The sequence below is a fragment of the Medicago sativa genome, chromosome 6 (assembly GCF_051527215.1).
Source record: "Medicago sativa cultivar Bolivia chromosome 6, Bolivia_mono, whole genome shotgun sequence".
NCBI lineage: Eukaryota > Viridiplantae > Streptophyta > Magnoliopsida > Fabales > Fabaceae > Medicago > Medicago sativa.
Window position 1 is genome coordinate 19,066,554 of NC_140754.1, and position 8,048 is coordinate 19,074,601.

Genomic DNA, 8,048 nt, shown 5'->3' on the forward strand with positions numbered 1-8,048 from the left:
GACAGCTCATTGTTTGTTCGCTTCCGGGTGGTTCTGGCGTTTCGCGAACGGTTCTTTTCAAGCAATCTTTTTTTAACTATAATCCCTCAATCATGATTCCAAGGCATAGGTTGTAAAAAGGTTTTCTTGAAGATAAAGCAAGTATTTTCTTTGTGTAGTGTAGCATGGCATATGAGCGAAGTAATGACTTTACGAGCGGGTAGCAAGATAAACTTTAAGGAAAGGGAAGAACTAGAGCCTCGGTATAGTTATCGAGAACTAAAATAGTTAGAAAGAATAGAATGCTATGCATTAGTAATATGCTTGATAAGACGCGAGGTAATGTGAGTATTATCTTCGCATAGAAGCATGTGCCATACGAGTATGGCGAGACGTGAATCGATTATATATCCATTCACAAGTTAAGTGAAGCAAGCATATAAGTTTACCTCTAGTGGGATCGTTTAAGGATCCGAGGTATAAGAGATAGTATGTATAGATTTAATCTTCATACATGCATAAGTTTAAGACTTTTAAGTAAGAAAGAGTGTCATGTCTCTTGTTATCCAAATTGGATTCAAGGGGTTCCCCAAGGGGAATGGTTAAGCCGCAAGGGAGCCGCATTTCACTAAGTTAAAGTGTCGTGTCTTTTATATACCTTCCAAGGTTGGATATAAAAGGTTCCTCTAGGGGAATGGGGCAAGCCGTAAGGGACCCGCACGTTCACTAAGGGAGTCCGGTGCGCTATTGCAAAGCATTTTCACCGGTAGTAAGGGATTAACTTCCGGGGTTACTCCACTCGGGAGTAATCCGTAAAATGAACTCAGATAAGTTGTTTGTTACACGCTAACATAATAAATGAAGCTGACTTTACATATTTATTATACATGTATATGTTAGGTCATAGAGCCTTGACATAGATTGTCAAGAACAAGTAGAGACTTGGCGTAGATCGTCAAGAAGTAGCAAGTTAGCAAGAGTCACTTTTGTGTTAAGAGATGATATGTTGTTGATACAACATATTAAGCAAGTAGCGCAAGTATATAAAGATATGCCGATGACGATCTTAGGTTTCCCCTAATCGTCCGGTTTAGATTCGTGTCAAGATAATAATATATGAGAGCCATGATGCACAGAGCGTATCTTGGCATTGCGGTTTTAGATTTCCCCTAACCGCCATGACACGTATAGAAGAGAAGCCTATAACAAGTTAAGAATATTATGACGGCCCTAGTATGCACGACCGTCTAAGAAAGCAAGTCCTCACACACGTATAATCAACCGGCAGGTTGTATTGTAGACACGTGGTGACCGTAGGTTTCCCCCGTGGTTGCCTATAGCCTAGGGTTAGGTGGAACTCACTGAGACATTATGTCTCATCCCAATCCTTATTTGTTTCAGATATCAGGATGAATAGCAAGCTAGTAGCCGGATGGACGTTGCGACAAGTGTTTGTTCGTACCCAATGCAAGATGATGAGGATATACACGGATGTACTTTTACCATTTTAGAAAAGTTGAGTTGTAAACTCATTGTACGAACACATTTGTTGTATTTGGCATTCATTCGAAGTTTTTATTGTTGTAAAATTTTAATGTATCCAGTACTAAACTAATGCACATGCTAGACTTTCTAGATACGTCTAGTATGGGTGTTACAGCTACGTAACATATTAGTTGTTGTTAGCTTTAAATCTAAATGGCTGTTATTTTTATTTTTTTTTGCCAACATTGATTTCTTAATTAAGTTATACAATTCTTTTAATCTTGAGAGATAATTTTCTCAAGGAACGGAAGGGTCCAAGATTTAGTGGTATATTTTTAATCAATACACAATAAAGATTGGTCAAGTTGGCTTTACTAAATTTGGTTACAAACTAGACTATACCCAGAACATAACACATTGTTGTTTCTTATTTCTTGTTTCTTATTTATGGTTTTGGCCATCATCACCTTAACGAATTTCACGTAGTTTATTTGGCCATCGCCATCAACATCAGCTTAATAAATTATCGACTTCAACAGATTTTCGCCAAGGTTAATCATCACAAGACGAAGCTCATAAGCAGAAATGAACCCATTATGATCCTTGTTGAAAACCCAAAAATCATTTATCAGGTCTTCTTCGGAGTCAATGTTTCTCATCTTCCTTGCTATGAGGTTGAGAAAATTAGGGAAGTCGATAGAACCATTCCCATCAACACCTACTTCATTGATCATTTCCTGAAGCCTATATATCCCCAGTTTTAACGACATTGATCATAAAAATGTCTTACAACACCTGCAATCATGCCATGTTTCTCAAAACTCAGACACACAAACAAACACACAAGCCATATGAAATATATCAAATGTCGTCAATCGCAAACAATAGTGGTTTGTTCAAATTTCAATATGCTTGACTAATATAGCATCACTATAACTGCTATTCGACAGCATTTCCTACGAAATAGGAAGAAAGGTGTTTTGTCTGTCACTCTAGAAGGAAATGCATCTCAGTATTCTTGCATGCACGCCTGCCTACCTTCATCATTTCATCAAAACAATTTGAGAAATGCTAGGGTCACACCCACTAACACTCTCTTTTAACACACCCAATAAAAATCACCCATGTATCCTATTTTTTTAATTCAGTTTACTTGTAACCTGCTCATCCTGTTTCTAAACTTTTGAATTTTTTTTTTGGAGAGAGAAAGAGAAAAAAGAAAAAGAAAAAGAAAAAGAAGAGAGAGAAGAGTGTTGAAAAACAACATGGATGAGTTTGGATCTTGATGGAATTTCAATGGAAAACGAGGAATCAAAGATAACACTTACTTCACCTACTCAATCCCATATTACTGATATCATTCTTCTATGCTCGTTCTATTTTAATTTCCTGATAACCTCCATGAAAAACGATATACTTCAATATTCTGAAAAATTATATTTTTAATTTAGTATAGAAAACTCAATTAGATTATAATTGGATTCTTAGAATTCATCCAATTCTAAATCCAACCCAACCCATAATGAAATTGAAAAGAATGGGATTTTCCATTTGTTTACTCATGATGTTGAACCAACCATGTAAAACTTGAAACTCATCCATGTTTGATTCAGATCCAAACTCATGTAAAACTTGAAACTCTTTGAAATTCCATCAATAGACTTGATTCAGATCCAAACTCATCTCCAAAAAAAAAAAAATCAAAAGTTTAGAAACAGGATGAGCAGGTTACAAGTAAACTGAATTAAAAAAATGGGACACATGAGTGATTTTTATCGGGTGTGTTAAAAAAGAGTGTTAGTGGGTGTGACCCTAGCATTTCTCAAACAATTTTATTTAGAGAAGTACAAAAAGAGAAAGATTATTAAATAAAAAGTGAAGATTAATTCGTGCAATTAATTGGGGAGGACTGTAGACTAGAGGAGTCTTGCAACTAGCAAAGTTCATGTTTTGTTGTTTGGAAATGAAAATTGAATTTAAATGAGTTGATTTAGTTAACTTGGTTTGAGTTAAAATAAAAAATAAAAGGAAAATAAAAAATATATAGATAAAAAATGATTTGAACAAGACACTTAAAATCAAAAATAAAATAAAAAAATTGTTTGAAGAAGCAAAAATAAAATATATAGATCAAACAATCTTGATTTTCCAGCACATGATGTGCCAGAAATTCAAAGGAAAAGTGTCAAATACAACCAAAACAAAAAACAACTTAATCGCCGAAAACCAGATTAAAAGACATCTCTTAAACACATTAGAGAATTGAGCCACCACAAATGATAATAAAAAGAAAAGTGAGCATGATGTGCCATCAGCAACCAAAAAGATTGAAGTTTAATTTGATCAATGAGGTGTTGTAAAGTTTCCTCTTTTTGATGAAAGATTATAGCATTTCTTTCTTTTCAGATAATCCAAACTGTTGATAACCAAATCAAAAAAATTACTGACCTAATATTTTTTGAGAAACTTCTAAAAGCACTAAACTGAAGAAGATGATATGAAAGTTGTGTCGGACTAACCAAAAAGAAGCCTAAAATTTAAGACATCGCTCCAAAGTTGGTTAAAAAAATCACAGTTAATAAATAGATGATCCGCGTCTTCTGATTTGCCACAACCACCCGCACAAAACTGAGTAGTAATCGTATTCACTCCTTAAATTGTCATTTGTAGGAATGCGATTTCGGAGAAGACATCATGTGAAGATAAATCATCATATAGTAATTTTAATCAATAAATAAATGTGTTTTCACCTCTTTGATGCATAAACCTAAAAAAAAACTATGTTGTGCATCACTAATACTTCTCTTTAAATTTGGGATTTTGTCCTTTAACAACAAAAAAAAAACCCAAAGAATCTTTGTTTTATCTTGGTTTCCGGGTGTCAAACATTGATTACGTTTGAACCTTTTTAACCGGTGATATCTTATTTTTTCTTGGGAAGGGAAAAAGTAAGCAAAACCCTTGAGAATCGAGGTCCGGGAGTTGTTTTCGCTACGGGAAGGTGTTAGGCACCCATAACGACTATAATATCCTATAGGAACCGTCTTTAATTTCTACGCGCGCGCTTTATTTTTAAATGCTATTTTGAAATGTTATTTACACCTAAAATTTGCTAAATGAAGAATTGGAGGGAGAAGAATGTTTTCGGATTTTTATTTTATTTGAATTGAAGGAATTTTGATTCCTTGCCTACGTACCCGTTTAAGGGATCAAATCCACCGTAGTTCTCTTCCAAAGATGTTTTTGTTTTTTGTTGGTTGATTTTAAGTTTGAAAATGGGATTTTGAAGAATAGAAAGAGGCCTTAAAGGCATGAGAAGTTATGAAAAGAATGAGGTTTGATTAGTCATTTTGCAAAAAACAAGTCAAAGTATGATTAAAGTTTATTGAAATTTGATTAAGAAAATGAAAAGGAAAATCAATGGGGTTTTGACCCCAAGGTTTATTGTAAAAAAGATTTGGGTGAAGTTTGTTCATATTTTTTGGAAAATGATTTTTCTAAGTATAAAGCCTAAACATACATCTAAACATACAATCCTAAACATACATCTAAACATGCATATTCTAGCTATGGTGGTGTGTGTGCATGTGTCGGTGCTTGTGTCGGTGTACATCATTAGAGTCCATTGTCCTTTACATCACACCCTAGATACATTCTATGGCCTCTTTGCCAAGAAATTAAAAGTGGTATAAAAGTAAAATATTACAAGAACTCCTAATTATTACATTCTAATTTTGGTACAAATTAAATTGCAAGAAAGAAATAGAGATGAATATGGGATGAAATGGAAATGCTTATGAAATGATGAAACATGAAATGAAAGGAGTTAGTAGCACAAGATGTAAAGCAAGTCAAAGCTATCATCACAAATGTCAAAAAAAACAAGCAAAACAATGTGAAATAGGCCTAAAATCCCATTACCAATGCAAGACTTGAGTATGACCTATAATCCTCACAATTCAACATGCTTTCAAGGTATAAAAATCCAGGTCTTAAAATGAGGATCCAAGTGTCATTGCAAACTTTGCATTTTTTTATGTGAATTTAGACTTATTTGCACCATTTATTCACAAAACAAAACTTGCCAAGCAAGCAACCAATCATCACATGCACATGTCCAGCAAAAACACATTCAAACAGTAGTAAAAATCCTCATAAAATCATCCATCATGGACCACAAACATTTATCAAGGGTTGGAATTGGAATCAAGCAAATTTTCATTTATTTCTTAGCACAAAAGTATCACAAAAATAGTAGAAAAATTAACACCTTATTTCTTACCAATTTTATCATGTAAGAATTATCACAACATGCTACAAATTTATCAAGAAACCTATATGGACCTTTTTATGAATTTTTAAAGGGGTTTTGGACTAAAAAGTGCAAGAAAATAGCTAGTTCTAACAAAAATAAGGAAAAAAAGCTATACATATTTTTATTAAATTTTATTCTGCAAAAGTGTTAGAAAAACACCCAAAAACCAACAAGAAATCATGAAAAATACACTTTGGAATTTTTGCAAAAAAGTTTGATGCACAAGATGTGCAGGAAGTAAAGTTCAGGGGTGTAATTAGCAAGAAATGAGCAAAAACGAGGGATTCAGCAAGAAGTGACCCAGGCCCAAGGTTCTTGATGGATCTTGGACCATCCAGATGCCTCAGAGGCGTTGGATTGATCCAAGTTCATCACAAACCTAAATCTAAGGGCCAGGGACGCAAGGCACACCATAAGGCACATCCAGACTACCATAACAATGCAATCACACCGTCCACGTCATCCCTAACTACATCAAACGGTGAGAAATGAAAGAAAGACCGGTCTGAGGGTGAACCAGACTGGTTCAGGTGAACCGGTCTGGTTCACACTCTTATAAAAATGGCGGAACCGGTCCACCTTCATTCCAAACCTAGGTTTCTCTTTCTTCTCTTCAGACTCTCTCGTTCTCTCTCGTTCTCTCATGGCTTCTTTCATGATTTTCATACATCAAACATGATTTTGGACCATAAGCTATGAATCAAATCACAAATTATCGTAGAACAGACACAAAATACTTCGATCTTGCTATTTTTCTGAAGAAAGTTGTTCGAACCGTTCGATTTTGACATTTTTGGAGAAAAAGAGTTCGAAACGTTTCGATCTACAAGTTCTTTGAAGAAGAGTGTTCAAAACGTTTCGATCTACATGTTTTTACAGGTTTGATTTTGGATCTTTACGTTTTTTAGGGTTTCAACTTTCTTTTCAAATTTTTCTGAAGCAAAACCCTAATTCGAACTACTTTCTTCACTGATGATGGATTTGAACCTCAATTGATGAAATAAACGGTGAATCTTGGACGAATCATGCTTCTAGGGTTTCTTTCGAACTTCTTCGAATCTTTTTCAAAATTTTCCTTCGATTCACCGTTTATTCTTGATTTCAAACCTTCGATGATGAATACGAGCAAAAACGAGAAGGTTTTTCTTGAATATACCTGAAATTGTTTGGAGATTCGAACGAAAGATCCTGGAGCAAGCTTCGAGACCGAAAATAAATCGGTGTTTTGATCTTTCTCTTCTTCGAACTGTGATCTTGCTTCAATTTCCCCTTTCTTCTCTCTTCTTCGAACTGTGATCGTACAATTTCCTTGAAATTGTGCTGGAATTGCAGTTTTCAATTCGATGATGAAGATTCGAATGTGAATCTCTAAGAATTGCAGTGATTTCACTTCAATTTGATTCAATTTCTTGTTCTGCAATTCTAGGGTTCTTCACTGTGTTCTTCGTTGTTCTTGGTAGTTTCTGAATTTTGATCTAACTGCCAAGAGAGAGAAAGTTTTGATTCTGTTTCTGTGGTTTGATGAGTTGGCGCGTGATTATTGATTCTGGCACTGCATTGGGTGATGTGGCCTATTTATAGGCCACCAATGTGATGTTGGACCAATGAATTGTTGACATGTGGATTCTTGGCTTAGCTGGCTTCGGCCTTGCTGTATTTTGGACCCATGGACCATCCTGCAATTTTGAGAATTAAAAGGACTGACCTGCAAAATAAAAAACTTAAAAAGAAATAACCTGGACAAAAAGGACTATCTTGCAATATTTGGAACTTTGGGACTAAAGTGCAATTGACCAAAAAAACTTAAACGAAATTTGCCCTAAAAAAGATCTTAAAATAAGATAAAATAACATGAAGGACCAAAGTGCAATTTTAGGAACTTTAGGATTAGAAAAAAACTAAAAATAAAATTGGAATAAAAAATGGTAATTTGACTAAACGTAAAGTGAAACGTCTAAAATTTGACAAAACGGACTAAAACGAACCAATGGCCTAAATGAGGTACTTTAAAGTACCTCTCTGCCGAAATTTTGTGTGAAATGACCAAAATGCCCCTGGGGTTGAAAACGACTAAAAAATGACTCAGATGCAATTGAAAAATGGATTTTTAACAGAAATTGAAGCAAAGACTCATACAAGCAAGATAAGAAGACTCAGAGACAAATTTTAGGATTTAAACAGGGTTTTAACACATGAAAAGACCAAAATGCCCCTAGGGGCATAACTGACTCAAAATGACTTCAAATGCAATTTTAAAAATGAATTTTGA

The 8,048-nt window shown here is 34.6% G+C and overlaps 1 long non-coding RNA gene across 1 annotated transcript; it reads right to left on the reverse strand.

The window, feature by feature from the left end:
* Positions 1-1,551: 1,551 nt before the first annotated feature.
* Positions 1,552-4,237, reverse strand: LOC146913458 (uncharacterized). Its single transcript, XR_015013587.1, has 2 exons — positions 3,984-4,237; positions 1,552-2,259 (listed from the first exon to the last, which is right to left on the reverse strand). It is a non-coding gene; the product is annotated as an uncharacterized LOC146913458 (long non-coding RNA).
* Positions 4,238-8,048: the final 3,811 nt, after the last annotated feature.